General features: G+C 66.7%; 6 non-coding genes across 6 annotated transcripts; all 6 read left to right on the top strand.

The window, feature by feature from the left end:
• Positions 1-407: 407 nt before the first annotated feature.
• Positions 408-526, top strand: LOC139701920 (5S ribosomal RNA). The gene has a single exon (XR_011704519.1). It is a non-coding gene; the product is annotated as a 5S ribosomal RNA (ribosomal RNA).
• A 2,390-nt stretch (positions 527-2,916) lies between these two features.
• Positions 2,917-3,035, top strand: LOC139701921 (5S ribosomal RNA). The gene has a single exon (XR_011704520.1). It is a non-coding gene; the product is annotated as a 5S ribosomal RNA (ribosomal RNA).
• A 2,392-nt stretch (positions 3,036-5,427) lies between these two features.
• Positions 5,428-5,546, top strand: LOC139701922 (5S ribosomal RNA). The gene has a single exon (XR_011704521.1). It is a non-coding gene; the product is annotated as a 5S ribosomal RNA (ribosomal RNA).
• A 2,395-nt stretch (positions 5,547-7,941) lies between these two features.
• Positions 7,942-8,060, top strand: LOC139701923 (5S ribosomal RNA). The gene has a single exon (XR_011704522.1). It is a non-coding gene; the product is annotated as a 5S ribosomal RNA (ribosomal RNA).
• Positions 8,061-10,458: 2,398 nt separating this feature from the next.
• On the top strand, positions 10,459-10,577 carry LOC139701924 (5S ribosomal RNA). The gene has a single exon (XR_011704523.1). It is a non-coding gene; the product is annotated as a 5S ribosomal RNA (ribosomal RNA).
• Positions 10,578-12,975: 2,398 nt separating this feature from the next.
• Positions 12,976-13,094, top strand: LOC139701925 (5S ribosomal RNA). Its single transcript, XR_011704524.1, has one exon. It is a non-coding gene; the product is annotated as a 5S ribosomal RNA (ribosomal RNA).
• Positions 13,095-15,015: the final 1,921 nt, after the last annotated feature.

The raw sequence follows: 15,015 nt of genomic DNA on the forward strand, positions 1-15,015 counted from the left end.
GGGGGTTGGGGTCGCGGGAGGCCTGGGCCTTGGCGAGGAGCGGCGGAGGAGGCCAGGCCACGCCAGGCCACGCCAGGCCGGGGCGGGGCGGTGCGATCCCTGCGGGCGCTTGGTGGGGCTCGCGGTAGGTGGAGCCAGGTGGAGAGGGGCGGTGTTGGAGGCGGGACTCAGCCAGTCCCAGTCTCCCAGGACCCCTGGGCCGCTGCCCGGTGGAGTCAGGTCGGAGCGGAGCGTGAGAGCCCCCAGCCTTGAGTTGAGTTGGGCTGGGCTGCGCTGTTGTGGGGCGGGCGAGGGAGGCCCCCTGCGACCACCCCCTCCGATTTCCCCCCTCCACCCCCCTCCCGTCCCCTGGACTGAAGGGTGGAACCCGGAGCAGGCTCTTGAGGCGCCCCCGGGCGGCCCTCCCCGTCTACGGCCATACCACCCTGAACGCGCCCGATCTCGTCTGATCTCGGAAGCTAAGCAGGGTCGGGCCTGGTTAGTACTTGGATGGGAGACCGCCTGGGAATACCGGGTGCTGTAGGCTTTTGCGCCCCCTTCCCACACACACTTTTAACTTGCGTGGCCCCGAGAGACAGGCCGTGACCCCCGGGCCCTCGGGCCAGGGCGCAGGCGCAGCCCTGGGCTGCCGGTCGCTGTCCCTTCAGGCCTGCGGCTGGCCTCCCGACGACCAGCGCCCAGCGCCTGCAACAAGGCCCACAGGCCTGGCTCTCCCCAGGGACGCTAGGACACTCACTCCATGAGACCCCGCTGAGCCGAGCCAGGTCCAGGCCACGACCCTCCATGTGCACCCAGACCGACCCCCCCACCCCTCGGCCTGGAGGATGGGGTGTGTGGGGGGGCGACACCCGCCTTCCCCAGAACACGGGGCCCACCCGCGGGGCCCGCTCCCTCACCCGTTCCTGCCACACAAGCAGAACATTGACACCCAGATCCTGGGAGTGGGAGAGTCCATCGAGCGTCTCTGCCTGGGTCCTTTCTCTTTGCACCACCTCCGCAAGGTCCCTCCTGTGTCTCTACCTCCTTCCCCACCGCCTTCCTCCGTGAGGGTCCCCCTGAGTCAATCTCTCTCTCTGCCTGTCTCTCCCTTTCACTCTCATCGGAGCAGCAGATGTCTCTGTGGGTCCCTGTTCATCCATCTCTCCTTCTCTCTTGTGCCTCTCTTGGCCTGTGAGGAGGCATCCCTGTCTCCATCTCCCACTCAATCCCTCTCTGGCCTTGACTCTCCTCTCTCTCTCTCTCTCTCTCTCTCTCTCTCTCTCTCTCTCTCTCACACACACACACACACACACAGAGACACACACTCACCCCTCTACCCCCCACCCAACCCCAGCCAACTCACTCTGGGCTGCAAGTCACCAGGTCCATGGTAGCCTGGAGACTGGGCAGTCACAGGTTCTCTCATCTCCCATCTAACTTCCCATGGATGTAAGAGTGGATTCACACATCACCCTTGAAGTGCGCGCAGGACTTCAGGGTGTGTGCTCAGCAGAGGCTGAGAGAGGGCCGAGGAGGCCACAGGGTCTTAGGAGTCTGCGCTGAGAGCCAAGCAAGAGAGCAGATGGCAAAAGAGGGCAGGCGCTCCTGAAAGAGGAGGAAGCAGCCTTCAGAGCAGGCAAGCGGTTCGGGGCCAGGGGGTTGCCATGGAGGACCAGGTGCCAAGAGGAGTTGAAGCCTGGCCGGTGGGGACAGGGAAGCAGAGGCCCCTTGGTCGCGGTCACCGGTCCACCTGCAGAGGACAGGACAAGACGCAGGGCCTGACGACCCGGTGGGCGCGTGTCCCCGCAACGCAACCACCGCTCCCCTCCCTCCCCCCTCTCCCCCCTGCAATGCTTGCAGGGGAGGGGGCTTTCCGTCTGGTGAGGCCGCCGACTAAGCTCCCACAGGGGTTTGAATCAGGGTGCTTCTTCCACAGGCGGTCCTTTCCTGGACACTGGACAGAGGGGTCTATGCCCTTCCTCAGGGCGGTGCTGTGCACGTGCTGGTCGTTGACTGGTACCAACAAGGCGCAGAGCCCTCCGACCTTGGCATTGGGTCCGAAGGGGGTGACTGCGGTGGCTTTGCAGAGTGGGCCCGAAACTCAGGGCGAGGCACGACCCCAGCGGCGCACTTCTGAGCCTGGCCGGGCGACTGACTGACTGGGAGCCAGCGGGCCGCTGCCCCCGGCCACCCTCTGCCCGGTTTTCCCTGAGTCCCTGAGTGTGTTCCTCCCTCCTGCCCTCCCTGTGCGTGGCTCCACTCGCCAGGCACGCTCAGGGGACGTGTGTGGCCGGCGGCTGGCCATTGCCCAGTCGGACTGCATTTCCGCCTGGGGCGCTGGGCCTGTGTCAGGGTCCCTGGGGTGTCCGAGGGGGGTGCCCGCCTGCCTCTCCGCCCCTGGCTCTCTGGGCTCCGGGCTAGGCTAGGCTAGGTTCGCGCGCGCGGGACACTGAAACGGCCAGGGCTTCTGGGCTTCTCCGCCTGGCGAAAGGCGGGGTGGGCGTGGCGGTGGGGGGCCGGGGGTCCGTGGGGGGGTTGGGGTCGCGGGAGGCCTGGGCCTTGGCGAGGAGCGGCGGAGGAGGCCAGGCCACGCCAGGCCACGCCAGGCCGGGGCGGGGCGGTGCGATCCCTGCGGGCGCTTGGTGGGGCTCGCGGTAGGTGGAGCCAGGTGGAGAGGGGCGGTGTTGGAGGCGGGACTCAGCCAGTCCCAGTCTCCCAGGACCCCTGGGCCGCTGCCCGGTGGAGTCAGGTCGGAGCGGAGCGTGAGAGCCCCCAGCCTTGAGTTGAGTTGGGCTGGGCTGCGCTGTTGTGGGGCGGGCGAGGGAGGCCCCCTGCGACCACCCCCTCCGATTTCCCCCCTCCACCCCCCTCCCGTCCCCTGGACTGAAGGGTGGAACCCGGAGCAGGCTCTTGAGGCGCCCCCGGGCGGCCCTCCCCGTCTACGGCCATACCACCCTGAACGCGCCCGATCTCGTCTGATCTCGGAAGCTAAGCAGGGTCGGGCCTGGTTAGTACTTGGATGGGAGACCGCCTGGGAATACCGGGTGCTGTAGGCTTTTGCGCCCCCTTCCCACACACACTTTTAACTTGCGTGGCCCCGAGAGACAGGCCGTGACCCCCGGGCCCTCGGGCCAGGGCGCAGGCGCAGCCCTGGGCTGCCGGTCGCTGTCCCTTCAGGCCTGCGGCTGGCCTCCCGACGACCAGCGCCCAGCGCCTGCAACAAGGCCCACAGGCCTGGCTCTCCCCAGGGACGCTAGGACACTCACTCCATGAGACCCCGCTGAGCCGAGCCAGGTCCAGGCCACGACCCTCCATGTGCACCCAGACCGACCCCCCCACCCCTCGGCCTGGAGGATGGGGTGTGTGGGGGGGCGACACCCGCCTTCCCCAGAACACGGGGCCCACCCGCGGGGCCCGCTCCCTCACCCGTTCCTGCCACACAAGCAGAACCTTGACACCCAGATCCTGGGAGTGGGAGAGTCCATCGAGCGTCTCTGCCTGGGTCCTTTCTCTTTGCACCACCTCCGCAAGGTCCCTCCTGTGTCTCTACCTCCTTCCCCACCGCCTTCCTCCGTGAGGGTCCCCCTGAGTCAATCTCTCTCTCTGCCTGTCTCTCCCTTTCACTCTCATCGGAGCAGCAGATGTCTCTGTGGGTCCCTGTTCATCCATCTCTCCTTCTCTCTTGTGCCTCTCTTGGCCTGTGAGGAGGCATCCCTGTCTCCATCTCCCACTCAATCCCTCTCTGGCCTTGACTCTCCTCTCTCTCTCTCTCTCTCTCTCTCTCTCTCTCTCTCTCTCTCACACACACACACACACACACACACACAGACACACACTCACCCCTCTACCCCCCACCCAACCCCAGCCAACTCACTCTGGGCTGCAAGTCACCAGGTCCATGGTAGCCTGGAGACTGGGCAGTCACAGGTTCTCTCATCTCCCATCTAACTTCCCATGGATGTAAGAGTGGATTCACACATCACCCTTGAAGTGCGCGCAGGACTTCAGGGTGTGTGCTCAGCAGAGGCTGAGAGAGGGCCGAGGAGGCCACAGGGTCTTAGGAGTCTGCGCTGAGAGCCAAGCAAGAGAGCAGATGGCAAAAGAGGGCAGGCGCTCCTGAAAGAGGAGGAAGCAGCCTTCAGAGCAGGCAAGCGGTTCGGGGCCAGGGGGTTGCCATGGAGGACCAGGTGCCAAGAGGAGTTGAAGCCTGGCCGGTGGGGACAGGGAAGCAGAGGCCCCTTGGTCGCGGTCACCGGTCCACCTGCAGAGGACAGGACAAGACGCAGGGCCTGACGACCCGGTGGGCGCGTGTCCCCGCAACGCAACCACCGCTCCCCTCCCTCCCCCCTCTCCCCCCTGCAATGCTTGCAGGGGAGGGGGCTTTCCGTCTGGTGAGGCCGCCGACTAAGCTCCCACAGGGGTTTGAATCAGGGTGCTTCTTCCACAGGCGGTCCTTTCCTGGACACTGGACAGAGGGGTCTATGCCCTTCCTCAGGGCGGTGCTGTGCACGTGCTGGTCGTTGACTGGTACCAACAAGGCGCAGAGCCCTCCGACCTTGGCATTGGGTCCGAAGGGGGTGACTGCGGTGGCTTTGCAGAGTGGGCCCGAAACTCAGGGCGAGGCACGACCCCAGCGGCGCACTTCTGAGCCTGGCCGGGCGACTGACTGACTGGGAGCCAGCGGGCCGCTGCCCCCGGCCACCCTCTGCCCGGTTTTCCCTGAGTCCCTGAGTGTGTTCCTCCCTCCTGCCCTCCCTGTGCGTGGCTCCACTCGCCAGGCACGCTCAGGGGACGTGTGTGGCCGGCGGCTGGCCATTGCCCTGTCGGACTGCATTTCCGCCTGGGGCCCTGGGCCTGTGTCAGGGTCCCTGGGGTGTCCGAGGGGGGTGCCCGCCTGCCTCTCCGCCCCTGGCTCTCTGGGCTCCGGGCTAGGCTAGGCTAGGTTCGCGCGCGCGGGACACTGAAACGGCCAGGGCTTCTGGGCTTCTCCGCCTGGCGAAAGGCGGGGTGGGCGTGGCGGTGGGGGGCCGGGGGTCCGTGGGGGGGTTGGGGTCGCGGGAGGCCTGGGCCTTGGCGAGGAGCGGCGGAGGAGGCCAGGCCACGCCAGGCCACGCCAGGCCGGGGCGGGGCGGTGCGATCCCTGCGGGCGCTTGGTGGGGCTCGCGGTAGGTGGAGCCAGGTGGAGAGGGGCGGTGTTGGAGGCGGGACTCAGCCAGTCCCAGTCTCCCAGGACCCCTGGGCCGCTGCCCGGTGGAGTCAGGTCGGAGCGGAGCGTGAGAGCCCCCAGCCTTGAGTTGAGTTGGGCTGGGCTGCGCTGTTGTGGGGCGGGCGAGGGAGGCCCCCTGCGACCACCCCCTCCGATTTCCCCCCTCCACCCCCCTCCCGTCCCCTGGACTGAAGGGTGGAACCCGGAGCAGGCTCTTGAGGCGCCCCCGGGCGGCCCTCCCCGTCTACGGCCATACCACCCTGAACGCGCCCGATCTCGTCTGATCTCGGAAGCTAAGCAGGGTCGGGCCTGGTTAGTACTTGGATGGGAGACCGCCTGGGAATACCGGGTGCTGTAGGCTTTTGCGCCCCCTTCCCACACACACTTTTAACTTGCGTGGCCCCGAGAGACAGGCCGTGACCCCCGGGCCCTCGGGCCAGGGCGCAGGCGCAGCCCTGGGCTGCCGGTCGCTGTCCCTTCAGGCCTGCGGCTGGCCTCCCGACGACCAGCGCCCAGCGCCTGCAACAAGGCCCACAGGCCTGGCTCTCCCCAGGGACGCTAGGACACTCACTCCATGAGACCCCGCTGAGCCGAGCCAGGTCCAGGCCACGACCCTCCATGTGCACCCAGACCGACCCCCCCACCCCTCGGCCTGGAGGATGGGGTGTGTGGGGGGGCGACACCCGCCTTCCCCAGAACACGGGGCCCACCCGCGGGGCCCGCTCCCTCACCCGTTCCTGCCACACAAGCAGAACCTTGACACCCAGATCCTGGGAGTGGGAGAGTCCATCGAGCGTCTCTGCCTGGGTCCTTCTCTCTTTGCACCACCTCCGCAAGGTCCCTCCTGTGTCTCTACCTCCTTCCCCACCGCCTTCCTCCGTGAGGGTCCCCCTGAGTCAATCTCTCTCTCTGCCTGTCTCTCCCTTTCACTCTCATCGGAGCAGCAGATGTCTCTGTGGGTCCCTGTTCATCCATCTCTCCTTCTCTCTTGTGCCTCTCTTGGCCTGTGAGGAGGCATCCCTGTCTCCATCTCCCACTCAATCCCTCTCTGGCCTTGACTCTCCTCTCTCTCTCTCTCTCTCTCTCTCTCTCTCTCTCTCTCTCTCACACACACACACACACACACACACACAGAGACACACACTCACCCCTCTACCCCCCACCCAACCCCAGCCAACTCACTCTGGGCTGCAAGTCACCAGGTCCATGGTAGCCTGGAGACTGGGCAGTCACAGGTTCTCTCATCTCCCATCTAACTTCCCATGGATGTAAGAGTGGATTCACACATCACCCTTGAAGTGCGCGCAGGACTTCAGGGTGTGTGCTCAGCAGAGGCTGAGAGAGGGCCGAGGAGGCCACAGGGTCTTAGGAGTCTGCGCTGAGAGCCAAGCAAGAGAGCAGATGGCAAAAGAGGGCAGGCGCTCCTGAAAGAGGAGGAAGCAGCCTTCAGAGCAGGCAAGCGGTTCGGGGCCAGGGGGTTGCCATGGAGGACCAGGTGCCAAGAGGAGTTGAAGCCTGGCCGGTGGGGACAGGGAAGCAGAGGCCCCTTGGTCGCGGTCACCGGTCCACCTGCAGAGGACAGGACAAGACGCAGGGCCTGACGACCCGGTGGGCGCGTGTCCCCGCAACGCAACCACCGCTCCCCTCCCTCCCCCCTCTCCCCCCTGCAATGCTTGCAGGGGAGGGGGCTTTCCGTCTGGTGAGGCCGCCGACTAAGCTCCCACAGGGGTTTGAATCAGGGTGCTTCTTCCACAGGCGGTCCTTTCCTGGACACTGGACAGAGGGGTCTATGCCCTTCCTCAGGGCGGTGCTGTGCACGTGCTGGTCGTTGACTGGTACCAACAAGGCGCAGAGCCCTCCGACCTTGGCATTGGGTCCGAAGGGGGTGACTGCGGTGGCTTTGCAGAGTGGGCCCGAAACTCAGGGCGAGGCACGACCCCAGCGGCGCACTTCTGAGCCTGGCCGGGCGACTGACTGACTGGGAGCCAGCGGGCCGCTGCCCCCGGCCACCCTCTGCCCGGTTTTCCCTGAGTCCCTGAGTGTGTTCCTCCCTCCTGCCCTCCCTGTGCGTGGCTCCACTCGCCAGGCACGCTCAGGGGACGTGTGTGGCCGGCGGCTGGCCATTGCCCAGTCGGACTGCATTTCCGCCTGGGGCGCTGGGCCTGTGTCAGGGTCCCTGGGGTGTCCGAGGGGGGTGCCCGCCTGCCTCTCCGCCCCTGGCTCTCTGGGCTCCGGGCTAGGCTAGGCTAGGTTCGCGCGCGCGGGACACTGAAACGGCCAGGGCTTCTGGGCTTCTCCGCCTGGCGAAAGGCGGGGTGGGCGTGGCGGTGGGGGGCCGGGGGGCCGTGGGGGGGTTGGGGTCGCGGGAGGCCTGGGCCTTGGCGAGGAGCGGCGGAGGAGGCCAGGCCACGCCAGGCCACGCCAGGCCGGGGCGGGGCGGTGCGATCCCTGCGGGCGCTTGGTGGGGCTCGCGGTAGGTGGAGCCAGGTGGAGAGGGGCGGTGTTGGAGGCGGGACTCAGCCAGTCCCAGTCTCCCAGGACCCCTGGGCCGCTGCCCGGTGGAGTCAGGTCGGAGCGGAGCGTGAGAGCCCCCAGCCTTGAGTTGAGTTCGGCTGGGCTGCGCTGTTGTGGGGCGGGCGAGGGAGGCCCCCTGCGACCACCCCCTCCGATTTCCCCCCTCCACCCCCCTCCCGTCCCCTGGACTGAAGGGTGGAACCCGGAGCAGGCTCTTGAGGCGCCCCCGGGCGGCCCTCCCCGTCTACGGCCATACCACCCTGAACGCGCCCGATCTCGTCTGATCTCGGAAGCTAAGCAGGGTCGGGCCTGGTTAGTACTTGGATGGGAGACCGCCTGGGAATACCGGGTGCTGTAGGCTTTTGCGCCCCCTTCCCACACACACTTTTAACTTGCGTGGCCCCGAGAGACAGGCCGTGACCCCCGGGCCCTCGGGCCAGGGCGCAGGCGCAGCCCTGGGCTGCCGGTCGCTGTCCCTTCAGGCCTGCGGCTGGCCTCCCGACGACCAGCGCCCAGCGCCTGCAACAAGGCCCACAGGCCTGGCTCTCCCCAGGGACGCTAGGACACTCACTCCATGAGACCCCGCTGAGCCGAGCCAGGTCCAGGCCACGACCCTCCATGTGCACCCAGACCGACCCCCCCACCCCTCGGCCTGGAGGATGGGGTGTGTGGGGGGGCGACACCCGCCTTCCCCAGAACACGGGGCCCACCCGCGGGGCCCGCTCCCTCACCCGTTCCTGCCACACAAGCAGAACCTTGACACCCAGATCCTGGGAGTGGGAGAGTCCATCGAGCGTCTCTGCCTGGGTCCTTTCTCTTTGCACCACCTCCGCAAGGTCCCTCCTGTGTCTCTACCTCCTTCCCCACCGCCTTCCTCCGTGAGGGTCCCCCTGAGTCAATCTCTCTCTCTGCCTGTCTCTCCCTTTCACTCTCATCGGAGCAGCAGATGTCTCTGTGGGTCCCTGTTCATCCATCTCTCCTTCTCTCTTGTGCCTCTCTTGGCCTGTGAGGAGGCATCCCTGTCTCCATCTCCCACTCAATCCCTCTCTGGCCTTGACTCTCCTCTCTCTCTCTCTCTCTCTCTCTCTCTCTCTCGCTCTCTCTCTCTCACACACACACACACACACACACACACAGAGACACACACTCACCCCTCTACCCCCCACCCAACCCCAGCCAACTCACTCTGGGCTGCAAGTCACCAGGTCCATGGTAGCCTGGAGACTGGGCAGTCACAGGTTCTCTCATCTCCCATCTAACTTCCCATGGATGTAAGAGTGGATTCACACATCACCCTTGAAGTGCGCGCAGGACTTCAGGGTGTGTGCTCAGCAGAGGCTGAGAGAGGGCCGAGGAGGCCACAGGGTCTTAGGAGTCTGCGCTGAGAGCCAAGCAAGAGAGCAGATGGCAAAAGAGGGCAGGCGCTCCTGAAAGAGGAGGAAGCAGCCTTCAGAGCAGGCAAGCGGTTCGGGGCCAGGGGGTTGCCATGGAGGACCAGGTGCCAAGAGGAGTTGAAGCCTGGCCGGTGGGGACAGGGAAGCAGAGGCCCCTTGGTCGCGGTCACCGGTCCACCTGCAGAGGACAGGACAAGACGCAGGGCCTGACGACCCGGTGGGCGCGTGTCCCCGCAACGCAACCACCGCTCCCCTCCCTCCCCCCTCTCCCCCCTGCAATGCTTGCAGGGGAGGGGGCTTTCCGTCTGGTGAGGCCGCCGACTAAGCTCCCACAGGGGTTTGAATCAGGGTGCTTCTTCCACAGGCGGTCCTTTCCTGGACACTGGACAGAGGGGTCTATGCCCTTCCTCAGGGCGGTGCTGTGCACGTGCTGGTCGTTGACTGGTACCAACAAGGCGCAGAGCCCTCCGACCTTGGCATTGGGTCCGAAGGGGGTGACTGCGGTGGCTTTGCAGAGTGGGCCCGAAACTCAGGGCGAGGCACGACCCCAGCGGCGCACTTCTGAGCCTGGCCGGGCGACTGACTGACTGGGAGCCAGCGGGCCGCTGCCCCCGGCCACCCTCTGCCCGGTTTTCCCTGAGTCCCTGAGTGTGTTCCTCCCTCCTGCCCTCCCTGTGCGTGGCTCCACTCGCCAGGCACGCTCAGGGGACGTGTGTGGCCGGCGGCTGGCCATTGCCCAGTCGGACTGCATTTCCGCCTGGGGCGCTGGGCCTGTGTCAGGGTCCCTGGGGTGTCCGAGGGGGGTGCCCGCCTGCCTCTCCGCCCCTGGCTCTCTGGGCTCCGGGCTAGGCTAGGCTAGGTTCGCGCGCGCGGGACACTGAAACGGCCAGGGCTTCTGGGCTTCTCCGCCTGGCGAAAGGCGGGGTGGGCGTGGCGGTGGGGGGCCGGGGGGCCGTGGGGGGGTTGGGGTCGCGGGAGGCCTGGGCCTTGGCGAGGAGCGGCGGAGGAGGCCAGGCCACGCCAGGCCACGCCAGGCCGGGGCGGGGCGGTGCGATCCCTGCGGGCGCTTGGTGGGGCTCGCGGTAGGTGGAGCCAGGTGGAGAGGGGCGGTGTTGGAGGCGGGACTCAGCCAGTCCCAGTCTCCCAGGACCCCTGGGCCGCTGCCCGGTGGAGTCAGGTCGGAGCGGAGCGTGAGAGCCCCCAGCCTTGAGTTGAGTTCGGCTGGGCTGCGCTGTTGTGGGGCGGGCGAGGGAGGCCCCCTGCGACCACCCCCTCCGATTTCCCCCCTCCACCCCCCTCCCGTCCCCTGGACTGAAGGGTGGAACCCGGAGCAGGCTCTTGAGGCGCCCCCGGGCGGCCCTCCCCGTCTACGGCCATACCACCCTGAACGCGCCCGATCTCGTCTGATCTCGGAAGCTAAGCAGGGTCGGGCCTGGTTAGTACTTGGATGGGAGACCGCCTGGGAATACCGGGTGCTGTAGGCTTTTGCGCCCCCTTCCCACACACACTTTTAACTTGCGTGGCCCCGAGAGACAGGCCGTGACCCCCGGGCCCTCGGGCCAGGGCGCAGGCGCAGCCCTGGGCTGCCGGTCGCTGTCCCTTCAGGCCTGCGGCTGGCCTCCCGACGACCAGCGCCCAGCGCCTGCAACAAGGCCCACAGGCCTGGCTCTCCCCAGGGACGCTAGGACACTCACTCCATGAGACCCCGCTGAGCCGAGCCAGGTCCAGGCCACGACCCTCCATGTGCACCCAGACCGACCCCCCCACCCCTCGGCCTGGAGGATGGGGTGTGTGGGGGGGCGACACCCGCCTTCCCCAGAACACGGGGCCCACCCGCGGGGCCCGCTCCCTCACCCGTTCCTGCCACACAAGCAGAACCTTGACACCCAGATCCTGGGAGTGGGAGAGTCCATCGAGCGTCTCTGCCTGGGTCCTTTCTCTTTGCACCACCTCCGCAAGGTCCCTCCTGTGTCTCTACCTCCTTCCCCACCGCCTTCCTCCGTGAGGGTCCCCCTGAGTCAATCTCTCTCTCTGCCTGTCTCTCCCTTTCACTCTCATCGGAGCAGCAGATGTCTCTGTGGGTCCCTGTTCATCCATCTCTCCTTCTCTCTTGTGCCTCTCTTGGCCTGTGAGGAGGCATCCCTGTCTCCATCTCCCACTCAATCCCTCTCTGGCCTTGACTCTCCTCTCTCTCTCTCTCTCTCTCTCTCTCTCTCTCGCTCTCTCTCTCTCACACACACACACACACACACACACACAGAGACACACACTCACCCCTCTACCCCCCACCCAACCCCAGCCAACTCACTCTGGGCTGCAAGTCACCAGGTCCATGGTAGCCTGGAGACTGGGCAGTCACAGGTTCTCTCATCTCCCATCTAACTTCCCATGGATGTAAGAGTGGATTCACACATCACCCTTGAAGTGCGCGCAGGACTTCAGGGTGTGTGCTCAGCAGAGGCTGAGAGAGGGCCGAGGAGGCCACAGGGTCTTAGGAGTCTGCGCTGAGAGCCAAGCAAGAGAGCAGATGGCAAAAGAGGGCAGGCGCTCCTGAAAGAGGAGGAAGCAGCCTTCAGAGCAGGCAAGCGGTTCGGGGCCAGGGGGTTGCCATGGAGGACCAGGTGCCAAGAGGAGTTGAAGCCTGGCCGGTGGGGACAGGGAAGCAGAGGCCCCTTGGTCGCGGTCACCGGTCCACCTGCAGAGGACAGGACAAGACGCAGGGCCTGACGACCCGGTGGGCGCGTGTCCCCGCAACGCAACCACCGCTCCCCTCCCTCCCCCCTCTCCCCCCTGCAATGCTTGCAGGGGAGGGGGCTTTCCGTCTGGTGAGGCCGCCGACTAAGCTCCCACAGGGGTTTGAATCAGGGTGCTTCTTCCACAGGCGGTCCTTTCCTGGACACTGGACAGAGGGGTCTATGCCCTTCCTCAGGGCGGTGCTGTGCACGTGCTGGTCGTTGACTGGTACCAACAAGGCGCAGAGCCCTCCGACCTTGGCATTGGGTCCGAAGGGGGTGACTGCGGTGGCTTTGCAGAGTGGGCCCGAAACTCAGGGCGAGGCACGACCCCAGCGGCGCACTTCTGAGCCTGGCCGGGCGACTGACTGACTGGGAGCCAGCGGGCCGCTGCCCCCGGCCACCCTCTGCCCGGTTTTCCCTGAGTCCCTGAGTGTGTTCCTCCCTCCTGCCCTCCCTGTGCGTGGCTCCACTCGCCAGGCACGCTCAGGGGACGTGTGTGGCCGGCGGCTGGCCATTGCCCAGTCGGACTGCATTTCCGCCTGGGGCGCTGGGCCTGTGTCAGGGTCCCTGGGGTGTCCGAGGGGGGTGCCCGCCTGCCTCTCCGCCCCTGGCTCTCTGGGCTCCGGGCTAGGCTAGGCTAGGTTCGCGCGCGCGGGACACTGAAACGGCCAGGGCTTCTGGGCTTCTCCGCCTGGCGAAAGGCGGGGTGGGCGTGGCGGTGGGGGGCCGGGGGTCCGTGGGGGGGTTGGGGTCGCGGGAGGCCTGGGCCTTGGCGAGGAGCGGCGGAGGAGGCCAGGCCACGCCAGGCCACGCCAGGCCGGGGCGGGGCGGTGCGATCCCTGCGGGCGCTTGGTGGGGCTCGCAGTAAGTGGAGCCAGGTGGAGAGCGGCGGTGTTGGAGGCGGGACTCAGCCAGTCCCAGTCTCCCAGGACCCCTGGGCCGCTGCCCGGTGGAGTCAGGTCGGAGCGGAGCGTGAGAGCCCCCAGCCTTGAGTTGAGTTGGGCTGGGCTGCGCTGTTGTGGGGCGGGCGAGGGAGGCCCCCTGCGACCACCCCCTCCGATTTCCCCCCTCCACCCCCCTCCCGTCCCCTGGACTGAAGGGTGGAACCCGGAGCAGGCTCTTGAGGCGCCCCCGGGCGGCCCTCCCCGTCTACGGCCATACCACCCTGAACGCGCCCGATCTCGTCTGATCTCGGAAGCTAAGCAGGGTCGGGCCTGGTTAGTACTTGGATGGGAGACCGCCTGGGAATACCGGGTGCTGTAGGCTTTTGCGCCCCCTTCCCACACACACTTTTAACTTGCGTGGCCCCGAGAGACAGGCCGTGACCCCCGGGCCCTCGGGCCAGGGCGCAGGCGCAGCCCTGGGCTGCCGGTCGCTGTCCCTTCAGGCCTGCGGCTGGCCTCCCGACGACCAGCGCCCAGCGCCTGCAACAAGGCCCACAGGCCTGGCTCTCCCCAGGGACGCTAGGACACTCACTCCATGAGACCCCGCTGAGCCGAGCCAGGTCCAGGCCACGACCCTCCATGTGCACCCAGACCGACCCCCCCACCCCTCGGCCTGGAGGATGGGGTGTGTGGGGGGGCGACACCCGCCTTCCCCAGAACACGGGGCCCACCCGCGGGGCCCGCTCCCTCACCCGTTCCTGCCACACAAGCAGAACCTTGACACCCAGATCCTGGGAGTGGGAGAGTCCATCGAGCGTCTCTGCCTGGGTCCTTTCTCTTTGCACCACCTCCGCAAGGTCCCTCCTGTGTCTCTACCTCCTTCCCCACCGCCTTCCTCCGTGAGGGTCCCCCTGAGTCAATCTCTCTCTCTGCCTGTCTCTCCCTTTCACTCTCATCGGAGCAGCAGATGTCTCTGTGGGTCCCTGTTCATCCATCTCTCCTTCTCTCTTGTGCCTCTCTTGGCCTGTGAGGAGGCATCCCTGTCTCCATCTCCCACTCAATCCCTCTCTGGCCTTGACTCTCCTCTCTCTCTCTCTCTCTCTCTCTCTCTCTCTCGCTCTCTCTCTCTCACACACACACACACACACACACACACAGAGACACACACTCACCCCTCTACCCCCCACCCAACCCCAGCCAACTCACTCTGGGCTGCAAGTCACCAGGTCCATGGTAGCCTGGAGACTGGGCAGTCACAGGTTCTCTCATCTCCCATCTAACTTCCCATGGATGTAAGAGTGGATTCACACATCACCCTTGAAGTGCGCGCAGGACTTCAGGGTGTGTGCTCAGCAGAGGCTGAGAGAGGGCCGAGGAGGCCACAGGGTCTTAGGAGTCTGCGCTGAGAGCCAAGCAAGAGAGCAGATGGCAAAAGAGGGCAGGCGCTCCTGAAAGAGGAGGAAGCAGCCTTCAGAGCAGGCAAGCGGTTCGGGGCCAGGGGGTTGCCATGGAGGACCAGGTGCCAAGAGGAGTTGAAGCCTGGCCGGTGGGGACAGGGAAGCAGAGGCCCCTTGGTCGCGGTCACCGGTCCACCTGCAGAGGACAGGACAAGACGCAGGGCCTGACGACCCGGTGGGCGCGTGTCCCCGCAACGCAACCACCGCTCCCCTCCCTCCCCCCTCTCCCCCCTGCAATGCTTGCAGGGGAGGGGGCTTTCCGTCTGGTGAGGCCGCCGACTAAGCTCCCACAGGGGTTTGAATCAGGGTGCTTCTTCCACAGGCGGTCCTTTCCTGGACACTGGACAGAGGGGTCTATGCCCTTCCTCAGGGCGGTGCTGTGCACGTGCTGGTCGTTGACTGGTACCAACAAGGCGCAGAGCCCTCCGACCTTGGCATTGGGTCCGAAGGGGGTGACTGCGGTGGCTTTGCAGAGTGGGCCCGAAACTCAGGGCGAGGCACGACCCCAGCGGCGCACTTCTGAGCCTGGCCGGGCGACTGACTGACTGGGAGCCAGCGGGCCGCTGCCCCCGGCCACCCTCTGCCCGGTTTTCCCTGAGTCCCTGAGTGTGTTCCTCCCTCCTGCCCTCCCTGTGCGTGGCTCCACTCGCCAGGCACGCTCAGGGGACGTGTGTGGCCGGCGGCTGGCCATTGCCCAGTCGGACTGCATTTCCGCCTGGGGCGCTGGGCCTGTGTCAGGGTCCCTGGGGTGTCCGAGGGGGGTGCCCGCCTGCCTCTCCGCCCCTGGCTCTCTGGGCTCCGGGCTAGGCTAGGCTAGGTTCGCGCGCGCGGGACACTGAAACGGCC

The sequence above is a fragment of the Marmota flaviventris genome, chromosome 14 (assembly GCF_047511675.1).
Source record: "Marmota flaviventris isolate mMarFla1 chromosome 14, mMarFla1.hap1, whole genome shotgun sequence".
Classification (NCBI taxonomy): domain Eukaryota; kingdom Metazoa; phylum Chordata; class Mammalia; order Rodentia; family Sciuridae; genus Marmota; species Marmota flaviventris.